This window comes from Oryx dammah, unplaced genomic scaffold (genome assembly GCF_014754425.2).
Source record: "Oryx dammah isolate SB20612 unplaced genomic scaffold, SCBI_Odam_1.1 HiC_scaffold_11210, whole genome shotgun sequence".
In the NCBI taxonomy this organism is placed as follows: Eukaryota; Metazoa; Chordata; class Mammalia; order Artiodactyla; family Bovidae; genus Oryx; species Oryx dammah.
The window spans coordinates 2580282-2597400 of NW_024080603.1; positions in this window are offsets into that span (position 1 = coordinate 2580282).

Below are 17119 nucleotides of genomic sequence, written 5' to 3' on the forward strand. Positions count from 1 at the left end.
TTGACTGGTAGGTTCATTGGTGTTTCTCAGTCTTGGCTATGCATTAAAATCACCCAGGGAGAACTTAAAATAAGCCCCAATCCTGGGCTGCACTTCTGACCCATCACATTAGATCTCTGGGAACCTAGAGATCAGAATGGATTAGAGTCTCCAAGTGTTTCCAGTGTGCAGCCCAGTTTGAGAGCCACTGCTGAGAGATCAAGCAAGGCCTTACCCTACCATACATTTGTCATTTTCCATCATGGGCTGGTCAGAATCTCTGGAATACAATCCTCTAATCTCTTACACAGATTTTGTGTGTCTGGCTGCTGATATTCTAAGAGCAAAGCAGGAGAAGGGGGCTGGGATTGTCCCTTTTCATCTGTAGGCCTTCACCCAATTTCAGTATGGCATCTCAGCCCTACTTGGGGCCCTTTAAATATGTCCTCTCTAATTTGGTTTTGCCATAGAGTCAGTCTTGAGTTTCCTGCCAAACTGCAAAGAGACAGAAATGATTTTTCCAGTTTCTGCACCCCTGCTTTCAGATTCCTAAGGCTTTTCAAGGTTCTGAGTAAATGAACTGGCTTCCCCCCCTGGGGGATTTGGTTTCTTTTTTCTTTGGTCTGATAAGTCAGTTAACATACTCTGGCTCCTCCAAACTTTTTTCATTTCATTTATCTTGTCTCAGCTCCATTTCCATTCTCTTGAAATTTGTGATTTATGACTTGTTTTCTTCCTTTACTATCATTCTGTGGGATTTCAGAAGACAGTGGAGATAAAACCATGTGTTGAATCTGTGAACCAGAGTCTTCTTTAAAATTCAAGGTTGCATAATTACAGCAATCACATCCAATCAACAACCTTCATGGAAAATGTAGGATGTGAGCTATTTGGCCTCTGAGATTTAGGGGTACTAGCATGGAGTAGGATGATGGTTCTCCTGGTCAGAGTTCACAATGTGTAATTTTTCTTATGTCTCTATATCACCGGAAATTGAATCACAGAACTCTAAATCCAGTACACTCAGAACTGATTGCAAAGATGATCGTATATTGCTGGTAACAGTTAAATCTCTCATGTATTTTGTTCTCCCAGAAAGTCATAATGAAACCATTCCAATAGGTTGTATTGACCAGAATAAAAATAGGATATTTGAGTTTATTCTCTTCTCATTAGGGAATCATAACGATCATGTCCTTTCCTGGATATCAGAGAGCATGTCTGTACCCCTCTACTCTCTGGAGTTTTTAGCCTTAAGACTGGACAGAGGGTCAGAAGCTTCTGGTTATTGCTTCTGCCAACAGAGCAGTGGGCTGAGCACCCAAATAGGGGGCCACCACGTGGGTCTGGCCTGGACTCTGTCACTCTCCAGCCTGATGACCCTAGCTACCTTTCCATTCCTCTAGGCTTCTGGGTTTTGTAAAATAGAGGCTTGGGACAGAGAGCTTTCCTGGATATTTCTAGCTCTACAGTCACTAAATCTATACCAAGGCTACTGAAAGTACATATCCCCAGACGAATGTAGAAATGTAATTTGAGAAATGACCCTGAAAGGATGGTGGTGGGTTAGTCACTAAGTCGTGTCTGACTCTTGTGACCCCATAGACACAGACAGTAGCCTACCAGGTTGATGGGATTTCCCAGGCAAGAATACAGGAGTGGGTTGCCATTTCCTTCTCCAGGGGATCTTCTCTGACCCAGGGATCAAACGTGGGTCTCCTGCAGTTCAGGTGAATTCTTTACCAACTAAGCCACCAAGGACGCCCAGATGGGCCACCCTCTATGTCAGCCACCTGGTTCACTGGTTGTGTCCTAAGGATGGTGATCACTTTTGATGTTTCAAGTCTTATGTAGAGTTGGCGTAAATATTGGCTCCCTCTTCACAGGTATCCCAGCCAAGGGCTGGAAAGTATGCCTTTGTGCCCTAATGCCAGCTTCTGATCCCTGGCAATGATGGCCTGTGGGTGGGTTCAAACAAAACATAATGACTGTATTTGGACTTGGGGTTATGTTGAGGTTCTGGAAACTCCTTCCTCTGACAGTGAAGGCAAATTCTGGAGCTAGAGGAGGTAAAGAGCCGCCTAGGCTGATCATGTGAAGCTGCATAGACAAATTGCAATCTGCTGAGTTCAATTGGTTGCCAACACACTGAGAAAGTGCTATTTGAAATGGGCCATTTCTAGGTGTGTTATTTTGAACTGTGTCTCAAAAAAATATGGTAAGGTCCTGACTCCCAGTTCTTCTGTATGTGATCTAATGGGGAAATAGGGTCTCTGCAGATGCAATTAGTTAAGAGTAGGTCATTACTGGAGTGAGGTGGGCCCTTAATCCAATACGACTGATGTCCTTATAAGAAAACAGTGAAAAAATAGAACACTATGTGGAAACAGGCAGAGGTTGGATGTATGAAGTTGAAAACCATGTTAGAAAAACCAGTACACAGGGGTTGTATGCCTGTGCAGAGAGCCAGGTGAAAATTGCCCTTGGCCATCACGGGCTCTCTTTTAATGAAAAAGGCATCAAAGAAACGCTTTAGCCTTTTGAATGTAATTGACTTTTCATCAGTATTTAAATCCTCGAGACAGGCCAGTCAGTGAAATGGAACATTTCATACTTTTATAGGTGAATCCCTGCCATCAATTCATCTATGTTTAAAATATTAAAGTTTGCTTCTTGGGCCTTGTTGACAATCTGTTGACAAAGTTATTTAGTTATTTACCATGTGTCAAGAAGTATGCTAAGTACTATGGGTACGGAGATCAAAAGGGAACACTATGGACCCTGGTTCTTCCCTCTTAGAGTTCACACTCTTGTGAGAAACACAGGGGTGAAATGCAATATTTATTATGAATAAAAAACTAAAAGAGTGTGAGCATGGAAAGAAAAACCACAGACAAGTTCAGAGTGCCATGTCAGCAAGTAATGGGAAATCTGACTGGTGATGGTATGCTGGTAAATGTTAACACTTGCTCTCCAAAAAACCACACATGGTTTGTAGCCTTTGGCCAGATACTCCCACCATGATGGATCTCAAGCCTATCCCTGTCACCAGGGAAAAGGTGGGACAGGATGCACAATAGCAGACCATTACATTCCATTTCTATGTAGAGAATGCCTCAAGAAGGTAATAGTAAATGTAATGTGAAATTAGGATGTCAAGAGTTCCAAGTGTTTATTGTATTGATTTTTAATATAATTTATCTAATTGTGTTTGCTGCTGCTGCTAAGTTGCTTCAGTCGTGTCTGACTGTGTGAACCCATAGATGGCAGCCCACCAGGCTCCCCCATGCCTGGGATTCTCCAGGCAAGAACACTGGAGTGGGTTGCCATTTCCTTCTCCAATGCATGAAAATGAAGAGTGAAAGTGAAGTTGCTTAGTCATGTCCAACTCTTAGCGACCCCATGGACTGCAACCTACCAGGCTCCTCCGCCCTTGGGATTTTCCAGGCAAGAGTACTGGAGTGGGGTGCCATTGCCTTCTCCGAATTGTGTTTACATAATTCAATTTTTAATCATGGCTGTTTAATATCCAGCTTGCAAAACTCCATCTCTCACAAGTGGGAACACGTTTGGAGCCAGGGGTTAAGGAAGGCTTTCCTGGAGAGGTGACACTGACCCTGAAAGATGAACTGGAATTAGCAAAATGAGCCATACAGAAGGGGTGAGGACACCCTCCCCAGGCAGGAGCATTAGCAGGTAAGCGAGTCCTAGGACTAAAGAGGGCCTGGCATACTTGAGAAACGACAGCAAAGACAGTGAGGGAAAATGTGGAAAAGTGAGATTAAAGAGAAAGACAGGGACCTAATTATGCAGAACCTTGTAGCCCATGGAGAGGATTTTGGACTTTATCCTGAGCACAATGGGAAACTATTGAAGGTTTGAGCAGGAAAATGACAATCAGATTTAAGTATTTAAAATATTATTATTCTCTGAAAATGAAAGTCGCTCAGTCGTGTCCGACTGTTTGTGACCCCATGGACTGTAGTCCATGGAATTCTCCAGGCCAGAATACTGGAGTGGGTAGCCTTTCCCTCCTCCAGGGGATCTTCCCAACCCAGTTGATCGAACCCAGGTCTCATGCATTGCAGGCGGATTCTTTACCAGCTGAGCCATGCATGAGGTAAAGGATTTAAAAGTGGGTGAAAGACAAGAAAAGCACAAGCAACAAAAGAAAAGCATAAATAAATTGGTCTTTATAAAAATTAACAACTTTTGTAGATCAAAGGAGGCTACCACGAGAGTAAAAAGACAACCCACAGAATGGAGAAAATACTCAACAGTCATCTTAGTGGTAAAGAATCTGCCTGCAATGCAGGAGACTAGGGTTCCATTCCTGGGTGGATAAGATCCCTTGGAGGAGGAAATGGCAACACACTCCTGTATTCTTGCCTGGAGAATCCATGGATGGAGGAGTCTGGTGGACTACAGTCCATGGGCAAACAAAAGAGTCAGACAGGACTTGGTGACTAAACAGCAACATAGACCTGATAAGGGCCTACTATCTAGAATATATAAAGGACTCTCAGCTCAACAACAAGAAACCAAACAGGCCACGCAAAAATGGGAAATAACTTGAATGGACATTTCCCCAAAGAAGACATACCAATGGCCACAAGACATGACAAGATGCTGAGTGCCATTCATCACTAGGGAAATATAAATCAAAGCTGAAGTGAGATACCACTTCACAATCCTTAGGATGGCTATACTTAAAATAGAAAAGAACATGTGTGATGAAGATGTGGAGTAATTGGAACCCTTCAATTTCTGGTGGGAATGTAAAATTGTGCAGCCACTATCAAAAGATTTTGGCAGTACCCCAGTAAGCTTAAACGTCGATTACCATATGACCAAGCAAATCCACTCAGCAATGCCTATCCTCCCCCAGATTGAAAACAGATGTTAGAGCACACACTTGTACTAAGTGTTCATAGCAATACTATTCACGATAGTCAAATGTAGAAACAATCCAACCGTCCCTCAACGAATGAATGGTTAAACAAAGACACTTGAATTTCTTTGGCCGTGAAAGGGAGCACAGTACTAATGTGTGCTGCATTACAGATGGGCCTTGAAAACATCACGCTGAATGAGAGAAGCCAGATGCAAAAAGCCACATGCTGTATGATTTCCTTTATATGAAATATCCAGAATAGACAAATGCATAGGCAGTAGACTAGTGGTTGCCAGGAGCCAAGGGTAGGGGAGAATAAGAATTGCTGCTTAATGAGACTGGGATTTCTTTAGGGGTGAGGGTGATGAGAACACATTTTCATCATGAAACGTATGAAAACACTTGGAAGCCCTTAAAAATGTAGAACAAGTAATGATGATGCTTGCACAACTTTGTGAATGTGCTAAATGCCACCAAACTTACACTTTGGTTAAAAGACTAAATTTTATATTGATGTGTACTTTACCACAATGAGAAAAAAAATTGGAAGCAAGAACCCTGTTAGAAAATGTTGGGTTAGAAGAATCCCCGGGAGTCCAGGGTTAGGGCTCAGGGCTTCCACTGCTGGGGGGCTGGGTTTGATCTCTGGTTAGGGGACTAAGACCCCACAAAAAAAGGGAAATTTTGATTGGTAAAATTAAGGGGACTTGGGCATGAGAGGAGTGGGTCAACACAACGTCCTGGTTTTTGATCAGTCTTAACTGCAGCAGTGGTGATGCCATTCAGCAAAATAGGAAATCTTGAAGGGTGAAATGGAAAGATCCCGAATTCCCTTTGGGGCATGTTGAGACTGAAATGCCAGAGATAATCTTAGCAGAATTTCGAGAAGGCAGCTGGCCCCTGGGATGTCTTCCTTCGGCTTGTCCCCTACATCTCCAGCTGTCTGTTGTGCCTCCAGGCTTCCTGTCCATGTGTCAGAAAAGAAGGTGTGGAGCAGCGGGTGCTGGAAGATAGGGGAGAAAGCGTTCCCCGAAACTCCCAGCTCGTCTTGCGTTGATCAGATGAGGGTCACATGGGCACCCTTGCTGCAAGGGGATGTAGACAGTAATTGTGCTGGGCACGTTGCCATGCCTTAACAAAACCATAATTCTGTTTTTGAGGAAGAAACTGGAATGGATATCAAGTGGGCAAATATCAGAGTCCACCATGCGGTGTAACTATTGTCATGAGCAATTCCAGCAGGAGTTGGACAGGAAGGCTGGGAAATAATACTGGCTGGAGATTCAGTATCCTCTGAACTTGTTGCTGAGGCTCAGTGATTGCCATTCCTTTCATCCTTCCTCAGAGCTCATTTATATTTTTCAAAGCTTAATCATTCTAGTAACTTTTCCGCGAGTCACTGTAACTTTCCAGCATCTCCTATGAGCCCAGATTTGAAGTCACCCTTCTGGTAAAGGAAGAAGCGTGAGTAGAAAGCAGCCTCCCTCCCAGCACGTGGAGCCAGGAAGGTTTCTCAGGCTCCCGTGGTTTGGAGAAACATTCATGCTCCCCTCATAGCTCAGTTAGAATTTTCATTGCTTGGCCATTGCTCAAAGAGGGGAACATTTAAGGAATGAAACTTTCTGCTCTTCATGAGTAAGCCTAATCTAAAACAAATTTAAAGTTACAAAAAAAAAAAAAAAATCTCCATGCCATTTAAAAAACGTCAACCCACACAGCACGACTGAGTTGTTGCACTTCACTTTTAACATGTGGATACCCTTGGAAACCTTGGGACTGAAATGTCTGATCATATTCCAGCTGTGCGAACTCAGAGGGGCAGTGAAGGGAAGCAGACACTGGTTCCTGGAAGTGAGTCTACACTTGAGAATTACAGCTGGGGTGAGTGATGTCATTTTCCTTTGCTTGCTTCAAGAGTTCCAGCGAGTTTCATGTTTGCTGAGACTCTCGGAGAAAATATCACCTTTCTTTCCTGTACCACAAGGCTCTGTTGCCTCATTTATAAAACATACAACCGTTCCTTTAGGTAATCCACTTGTAAGCATGAAATTCCACTCTGTGTTATTTCTTATTTCTTATTTTCTCTTTGCTGTTTTAAGGAAATAAAATTGAGAATGGAAAAAATTAAAATGGCAGACTGTGGTATGACATCCTGGAAATAGCTCTGCTTTGGGCATGAGAACACTGGTTCTTGTCGTGGATTTCCTGACAGATCTGGGCAACGTCTGCTTTTCTGGGTTTCTATTTCCCTCATTTGGGAAAAAAATGGGGGTGGGAGGTTTGTTGGGAAGCGTTTAATGGCTAATCCCCAAGGTCTCTCTTCAAGCTTTAATATGCTGTGATTTTTATTATGTAAGCCAAGATGTTGGGTAGATGTATTAAATTTTGCTTCCAGCTGTAAATATGGGAAACTTACTTATTTTGGATTATTTAGATTTTTTTCATAATCAATGATTTGGAACTAAACAGCCATTGGTTAAATGGCTTAACAACATCAGGGATAGCATCTTTTTCCAGCCAGTTTTCTAGAGGTACAATTGACATGGAGGAGACTCAGCATAATTTAAATATACAGTAGACATGGAGGAGACTCAGCATAATTTAAATATTCAGTATGATAAATTTCGACATCTGTATCTATCCATGAAACCATCACTGTTCTCACAATAGTAAACATGTCTGTCACCCTCAGAAGTTTACTCCTTCCTTTGTTTTATCCCTTTTTCCTGTCGGTCCCCACATTCTTCTGTTCTATTCAGCCACTCAGTCATGTCCAGCTCTTTACCACTCCATAGACTGCAGCACTCCAGGCTTCCCTGTCCATCACCAAATCCCGGAGCATGCTCAAACCCATGTCCATCAAGTCGGTGATGCCATCCAACCATCTCATCCTCTGTCGTCCTCTTCTCCTCTCCCAGCATCAGGGCCTTTTCCAGTGAATCAACTCTTCATATCAGATGGCCAAAATATTGGAGCTTCAGCATCATTCCTTCCAATGAATTATCAGGGTTGATTTCCTTTAGGATGGACTGGTTTGATCTCCTTGCTATCCAGGGGATTGTCAAAAGTCTTCTCCAACACCACAGTTCAAAAGCATCCATTCTGCTGCACTCAGCTCTCACATCTGTACATGACTACTAGAAAAACCGTAGCTTTGAGTAGATGGACCTTTGTTGGCAAAGTAATGTCTCTGCTTTTTAATATGCTGTCTAGGTTGGTCATTGCTTTTCTTCCAAGGAGCGAGTGTCTTTCAATTTCATGGCTGCAGTCACCATCTGCAGTGATTTTGGAGCCCCCCAAAATAAAGTCTCTCACTCTTTCCATTGTTTCTTCATCTCTGTGCCATGAAGTGATGGGACCAGATGCGATGGTCTTAGTTTTCTGAATGTTGAGTTTTAAGCCAGGCTTTTCACTCTTTTCTTTCACCTTCATCAAGAGGCTCTTTAATTCTTCTTTGCTTTCTACCATGAGGGTGGTGTCATCTGCATATCTGAGGTTATTGATATTTCTCCCAGCAATTTTGATTCCAGCTTGTGCTTCATTCAGTCTGGCATTTCACATGATGTACTCTGAATATAAGTAAGCAGGGTGACAATATACAGCCTTGAGGTACTCCTTTCCCGATTTTGAACCAGCCTGTTGTTCCATGTCCCCACACTCCTCACGCATCCATTAATCTGCTTTCTGTCACTATAGATTAGTTTGTATTTTCTCGAATTTTATGTAAATAGAATCAATAGTATGGACTCCTTTCCTCTGACTTCTTTCACTCAGCATAATTATTTTAAGGTCCATTCATGTTGTAGCATCAAGTCAGTAGCTGATTCTCTTTATTTCTTGTAGTATTCCATTGTATGGCTGTATCACAGATTGTTTATCCATTCACTTATTGAGGGGAATTTGGTATGTTGTCAGTTTTTTGCTATTACAAATAAAGTTTCTATGAATCTGTGTAAAAATCTCCCTGTAGACATTTATTTCTTTTCCTCTTGGATAAATACCTGGAAATAGAGTGGCAGGATCATATGGTAAATAACTTTTTTTTTTAAAGTGAAAGTGAAAGTGAAGTCGCTCAGTCGTGTCTGACTCTTTGTGACCCCATGGACTGCAGCCCACCAGGCTCCTCCATCCATGGAATTTTCTAGGCAAGTGTACTGAAGTGAGGTGCCATGTCCTTCTCTAGGGGATCTTCTGTTTCCAACATGGTTCCACTATTTTAACTTCTCACCAGTACAGTATGAGACTTCTCATTCTTCATCCTGCAGCCAACAACTTGGTATGATGATTTTTTAAAAAAATCTTCACCATTCTAATGGGTTTACCGTGGTATCACATTGTGTTTTCAATTTGTATTTCCCTAACATTTTTCTCTTTCTGTGTTTGTTTCCTTGTGTTTTCCTAGTGAAGCATCTGTCCAAAATGTTGCCCACCATTGATTGGACTGTTGTTTCCTTTTTATCAGGTTTTAAAAGTTCTTTGTGTATTCTGGAAACAAATCTTTTATAAGATATGTTATTTGCAAATGTTTTCTCCCAGTTTTTGGCTTGCCTGTTCATTTTCTTTGTGTTGTTAAAAAAGCAGACGTTTTTTATTTTTAAAAGTATTTCTTTATTTATTCATTCTGGCTGTGCCAGTTCTTAGTTGCAGCACTCTGGATCTTATAGGATCTTTGTTGCAGCATGCAAACTCTTATTTGTGGCATTTGGGATCCAGTTCCCTGATCAGGGAATGAACCTTGGCCCCCCTGCATTGGAAGCATGGAGTCTTAGCCACTGGACCAAGAGGGAAGTCCCCAGATGGTTGTTTTTTTTTTTCCCCATAAGATTCAATTTATAAATTATTTCTTTTATGAATTATGCTTTTACTGTAGTAGCTAGAAACCTTTGTGTAACCCAAGGTCACCACGAGTTTCTATACTTTCTTCTAGAAGTTTTTTTTTAATGTAGTTTTAGGTTTTACATTTAAGTCTATGATCTATTTTGAGTTAATTGTGTGTATAGTATGAGGTAGGGTTCAGGGGTAAAGAATTCGCCTGCAGTGCTGGAGACACAAAAGATGTGGCTTTGATCCCTAGGTTAGGAAGATCCCCTGAAGGAGAAACTGGTAACCCACTCCAGTAATCTTGCCAAAAGAATCTCATGGGTAGTGAAAACTGGTGGGCTATAACCCAAAGGTTTGCGAAGAGTCAGACATGACTGAGCGCACACACACACAAGGCTCAGAATCCACTTTTTCTTCTTGCATATGGATATTTAGTTATTCTGGCGTTATCTTTCTATACTGAACTGCTTTTGGAATTTTGTGAAAAATAAGTTATTGACATAGGTATGGGCTTATTTTTGGTCTCTCCATTCAGTTTCATTCATCTATTTATCTAACTCTGTCATTATCATCCTGTCTCAATTATGGTAGGTTTGTAACATCTTCAAAGTGGATAATTTAATTTCAACAATTTTTTTCAAACATGGTTGTCTAGTTTTGGTCTTCTGTATTACAATAGGAATTTTAGAATCAGTTTGTCAATTTCTACAAAAAAAAGCTTCCTAGGATTTTGGTTGAGATTCATCAAATCTGCAGTTTGGGAAGGAATGGCATTGTAGTATTAACTGAGTTTTCAGACCCATAAGCACAACTGATTTGTTCATTTATTTGTAACTTATGAATTTTCTTTTAATAATATTTATAGTATACAGATGTTGAACACTTCCATTAGGTTTATCTTTAAATATTTTAAATATTTTGTGCTATAGTAATTGGTATTATTGTTTATACTTTCAATATTTGATTGCCCATTGCTCATATATAGAAATGAAATAGATTTTTATAGATTATGCCTGTATCTTGCAACCTTGCCAAACTCACCTTTTTATTTCAGTAGCTTTCTTATAGATTACACAGAGTTTTCTGTGTGTGTATGTAAATAGTTTTATTTCTTTCTTTTCAATCTGAATGTTTTTTCTTTGTTTTCCATTTTATTTGTTTATTTTTGCCTGATTGCACTGCCTTCAATAGCAGTGTTGAATAGAACTGTTAGGAGTGGTCATCTTTGTCCTGTTTCTGATCTTAGGAAGACACTAGTCAGTCTTCCATCAAGTATGATGTTCAGTTCAGTTCAGTTGCTCAGTCGTGTCCGACTCTTTGTGACCCCATGAACTGCAGGACACCAGGCCTCCCTGTCCATCACCAACTCCCGGAGTTCACTCAAACTCACATCCATCGAGTCGGTGGTACCATCCAGCCATCTCATCCTCTGTCGTCCCCTTCTTCTCCTGCCCCCATACCCAACCAGCATCAGTCTTTTCCAATGAGTCAACTCTTCGCATGAGGTAGCCAAAGTACTGGAGTTTCAGCTTTAGCGTCATTCTTTCCAAAGAACACTCAGGACTGATCATCTTTAGGATGGGCTGGTTGGATCTCCTTGCAGTCCAAGGGACTCTCAAGAGTCTTCTCCAACACCACAATTCAAAAGCATCAATTCTTCAGTGCTCAGCCTTCTTCACAGTCCAACTCTCACATCCATACATGAACAGTGGAAAAACCATAGCCTTGACTAGACAGAACTTTGTTGGCAAAATAATGTCTCTGCTTTTGAATATGCAGAGGTTGGTCATAACTTTCCTTCCAAGGAGTAAGCGTCTTTTAATTTCATGGCTGCAATCACCACCTGCAGTGATTTATGAGCCCCCCAAAATAAAGTCTGAAACTGTTTCCACTGTTTCCCCATCTATTTGCCATGAAGTGATGAGACCAGATGCCATGATCTTTGTTTTCTGAATGTTGAGCTTTAAGCCAACTTTTTCACTCTCCTCTTTCACTTTCATCAAGAGGCTTTTGAGTTCCTCTTCACTTTCTGCCATAAGGGTGATGTCATCTGCATATTTGAGGTTATGGATATTTCTCCCGGCAATCTTGACTCCAGCTTGTGCTTCTTCCAGCCCAGCATTAAGCAGGGTGACAATATATAGCCTTGACGTACTCCTTTTCCTATTTGGAACCAATCTATTGTTCCATGTCCAGTTCTAACTGTTGCTTCCTGACCTGAATATAGGTTTCTCAAGAGGCAGGTCAGGTGGTCTGGTATTCCCATCTCTTTCAGAATTTTCCACAGTTTATTGTGATCCATACAGTCAAAGGCTTTGGCATAGTCATTAAAGCAGAAATAGATGCTTTTCTGGAACTCTCTTGCTTTCTCGATGATCCAGCAGACGTTGGCAATTTGACCTCTGGTTCCTCTGCCTTTTCTAAAACCAGCTTGAACATCTGGAAGTTCATGGTTCATGTATTGCTGAAGCCTGGCTTGGAGAATTTTGAGCATTACTTTTCTAGCGTGTGAGATGAGTGCAATTGTGCAGTAGTTTGAGCATTCTTTGGCATTGCCTTTCTTTGGGATTGGAATGAAAACTGACCTTTTTGAGTCCTGTGGCCACTGCTGAGTTTTCCAAATTTGCTGACATATTGAGTGCAACACTTTCACAACATCATCTTTCAGGATTTGAAATGTCTCAACTGGAATGCCATCACCTCCACTAGCTTTGTTCATGGTGATGCTTTCTAAGGCCCACTTGACTTCACATTCCAGGATGTCTGGCTCTAAGTGAGTGATCATACCATCGTGATTATCTGGGTCATGAAGATCTTTTTTGTACAGTTCTTCTGTGTATTCTTGCCACCTCTTCTTAACATCTTCTGCTTCTGTTAGGTCCATACCATTTCTGTCCTTTATCGAGCCCATCTTTGCATAAAATGTTCCCTTGGTATCTCTAATTTTCTTGAAGAGATCTCTAGTCTTTCCCATTCTGTTTTCCTCTATTTCTTTGCATTGATCGCTGGAGAAGGCTTTCTTATCCCTTCTTGCTCTTCTTTGGAACTCTGCATTCAGATGCTTATATCTTTCCTTTTCTCCTTTGCGTTTCACTTCTCTTCTTTTCACAGCTATTTGTAAGGCCTCCCCAGACAGCCATTTTGCTTTTTTGCATTTCTTTTCCACGGGAATGGTCTTGATCCCTGTCTCTTGTACAATGTACAGTATGATGTTAGCTGTACATTTTTGTAAATGTCTTTTATCAGATTAAGGAAAATTCCTTTCATTCCTAGTTTTCAGAGAATTTATATAAGGAATGGATGCTGAGTTTTTTAAAAAATGTTTTCTTCATTTATTGAGATGATCATATAAAGTTGTTTGGTTTTTAGTTTGTTTATTTGGTGAATTACATTGATAGAGTTTTCAAATATTAGACCAATCTTGCATTTCTAATGTCTGTTTAAAATTTTTGCATACACATTCATGGGGTATATTACACTGTAGTTTTCTTTTCTTGTAATGTCTTTATCTGGTTTTAATCGCAGGGTTATGTGGCCAAATAAACTGAATTAGGAAACATTTTCCTCATCTTCAATTTTGGAGGGAGATTTTCTGTGGGGTCAGTTGTCTTAGAGTTAAAATAGAGTTCTCTAGGATTAATATTCCTTAAGTGTTTGGTAGAGTTTATGAGCAAAATCATGTGGACCAAGTTTAACTATAAATTCAATTTCTTTAACAGATATAGAGCTATTCAGATTATCTATTTCTTTTTATGTGTGTGTTCTTTTTTTTTTTGGTCTTTCAAAGGATTTTTCCCTTTCGTCTATCACACTTATTGACATAAACTTATTCATAATACTCCACTGTTACCCTTTTAAGATTTGTAGAGTCTGTGGCAATTTTACTTCTACTATTCCTGACATCGCTAATTTTTGTCTTTCTTTTTTCACTAATAAGGATTGTTAATTACATATATTAATCTTCCCAGAGGACTTGCTTTTGATTTCTTCAATCTTTTTTTTTTTTTCTGTTTCCTATGTCACTGATTTCTGTGCTGAAGTTTATTATTTCCTTTCTTCTGTTTATCTTGGGTCTCACTGGATCTTTTCTAGTTTTTTTTTTCCAAGATAGGTTAGGTCACTAATTTGAAAGTATTTAAAAATCTTTCTTGCTAAAATAGTGCTATAACTTTCTGCCAAGTACTGTTTTAGTGGCATCCCATCAACCTTGATATATTTTCTTTTTTTTTTTTAGTTCCAACTAATTTCTAATTTTCCTTTTTATTTCTTTTATTAGTTATTTTGAAAAGTGTTTAATTTCCAAATATTTAGGGATTTTTCAGAGATCTTTCTGTTATTAATTTCTAATTTGATTCCATGTGGTCAGGCAACATACCATAATCCACTTGGTTTTTTCCCCTGGCCTTACATAATTTTCTTACATGCTATGTTAATCAATACTTGGCTGAAACTCAAGGAAAACTCTCTGCAGATTGCTGGATTTCTGTCTTGGTAGCTCCCTCTTCTCCAATGCCCCATCCTGCAAACCTAGCTGCCCTTGTCCCCTCAGATTCTTCCTCTATCTTTTCAACTCAGGAAGGCCACTAGGCTCTGCCTGAGTCCTTCCTTCCTGTCCCACAACCTGGAAACTCGTGTCAAGGCAGAAATCTGGAGCAATCATAGAGCTCATGTTTTTTCCTCTCAGCTTCTTACATATCGCTGTTTTTCATCACCTTGAAATCTGTCACTTCGTATATTTTGTCCTCTTTTATGTCCATTTCAGGTAGAAGGGTAAACCTGATCCCTGTCACTCCATCTTAGCCAGAAGCAGAGGTTTTGAGGGGAGAGCTAGCTAGCATCTCAAGCTTTTCTTGAAACATCTCCCTCTTGCTTGCTCTAATGATGACAAAATGACTGCTCTATCACTAAGCATTATCTTTACATTTCAGGCAGGATTTAGTGCTAGCCATGCCTGTTCATTACAAATACAAGTATTTTCCCAGAAGTTCCCTAGCAAACTTACCCTTATATCTCATTGGCCGTAATGAAGTCATCTTTATCTGTGAATCTGAGAAAGCAGGAAATGGCATTATCGTGACTGGCTTAAGCTGGGTATGACTTATCAGGAGCCCTCTTGCCACCCTGAAAGAACTGGAGAAGGAAAGAGAGAGAAATATTGGATGTTGGATAGATAAGCAGCAGGTTCTAGCACTGAGGCAACTACCAGTGTCTTCTGCAGAAAGTAAGATCAGCATGACTGCCCTGCACATATCCCACAGAGACTTTCTTGACAATTGGCTGCTTTCTATAGCTGATTAAAAAAAAAAGTTTCTGTGTCCTGGGGACGAGGGATAACATTCCAGTGCTCTCTGAAGGGGACTTCCCTGATGGCTCAGACGGTAAAGCATCTGCCTACAATGCAGAAGACCAGGGTTCAATCCCTGCATTGGGAAGATCTCCTGGAGAAGGAAATGGCAACCCACTCCAGTATTCTTGCCTGGAAAATCCCATGGACAGAGGAGCCTGGTAGGCTCTCTGAAGGATACTTCTTACCTTCAAGAGGACTCTGAAGCTCTAAAATATTAAACCAAGGAGAAATCATCAGTTGAATGCTAATTGTTCAAACCTCTGTGTTGAGACTTCCTGTTCAGTTCAGTTCAGTTGTCGCTCAGTCGTGTCCGACTCTTTGCCACCCCATGAATCACAGCACACCAGGCCTCCCTGTCCATCACCAACTCCCAGAGTTCACTCAGTCTCACATCCATCGAGTCAGTGATGCCATCCAGCCATCTCATCCTCTGTCGTCCCCTTCTCCTCCTGCCCCCAATCCCTCCCAGCATCAAAGTCTTTTCCAATGAGTCAACTCTTCGCATGAGGTGGCCAAAGTACTGGAGTTTCAGCTTTAGCATCATTCCTTCCAAAGAAATCCCAGGGTTGATCTCCTTCAGAATGGACTGGTTGGATCTCCTTGCAGTCCAAGGGACTCTCAAGAGTCTTCTCCAACACCACAGTTCAAAAGCATCAATTCTTCTGTGCTCAGCCTTCACAGTCCAACTCTCACATCCATACATGACTACTGGAAAAACCACAGCCTTGACTAGACGGACCTTAGTTGGCAAAGTAATGTCTCTGCTTTTGAATACGCTATCTAGATTGGTCATCACTTTTCTTCCAAGGAGTAAGCGTCTTTTAATTTCATGGCTGCAGTCACCATCTGCAGTGATTTTGGAGCCCCCCAAAATAAAGTCTGACACTGTTTCCACTGTTTCTCCATCTATTTCCCATGGAGTGATGGGACCAGATGCCATGATCTTCGTTTTCTGAATGTTGAGCTTTAAGCCAACTTTTTCACTCTCCTCTTTCACTCTGATCAAGAGGCTTTTTAGTTCCTCTTCACTTTCTGCCATAAGGGTGGTGTCATCTGCATATATGAGGTTATGGATATTTCTCCCGGCAATCTTGATTCCAGCTTGTGTTTCTTCCAGTCCAGCGTTTCTCATGATGTACTCTGCATATAAGTTAAATAAGCAGGGTGACAATATATAGCTTCAACGTACTCCTTTTCCTATTTGGAACCAGTCTGTTGTTCCATGTCCAGTTCTAACTGTTGCTTCCTGGCCTGCATACAGATTTCTCAAGAGGCAGATTAGGTGTTCTGGTATTCCCATCTCTTTCAGAATTTTCCACAGTTTCTTGTGATCCACACAGTCAAAGGCTTTGGCATAGTCAATAAAGCAGAAACAGATGTTTTTCTGGAACTCTCTTGCTTTTTCCATGATCCAGCGGATGTTGGCAATTTGATCTCTGGTTCCTCTGCCTTTTCTAAAACCAGCTTGAACATCAGGAACTTCACGGTTCACGTACTGCTGAAGCCTGGCTCGGAGAATTTTGAGCATTACTTTACTAGCGTGTGAGATGAGTGCAATTGTGCAGTAGTTTGAGCATTCTTTGGCATTGCCTTTCTTTGGGATTGGAATGAAAACTGACCTTTTCCAGTCCTGTGGCCACTGCTGAGTTTTCCAAACTTGCTGATGTATTGAATGCAGCACTTTCACAGCATCATCTTTCAGGATTTGAAATGTCTCAACTGGAATGCCATCACCTCCACTAACTTTGTTCATGGTGATGCTTTCTAAGGCCCACTTGACTTCATATTCCAAGATGTCTGGTTCTAGATTAGTGATCACACCATCATGATTATCAGGGTCGTAAAGATCCTTTTTGTACAGTTCTTCTGTGTATTCTTGCCACCTCTTCTTAATATCTTCTGCTTCTGTTAGGTCCATACCATTTCTGTCCTTTATCGAGCCCATCTTTGCATGAAATGTTCCCATGATATCTCTAATTTTCTTGAAGAGATCTCTAGTCTTTCCCATTCTGTTGTTTTCCTCTATTTCTTTGCATTGATCACTGAAGAAGGCTTTCTTATCTCTTCTTGCTCTTCTT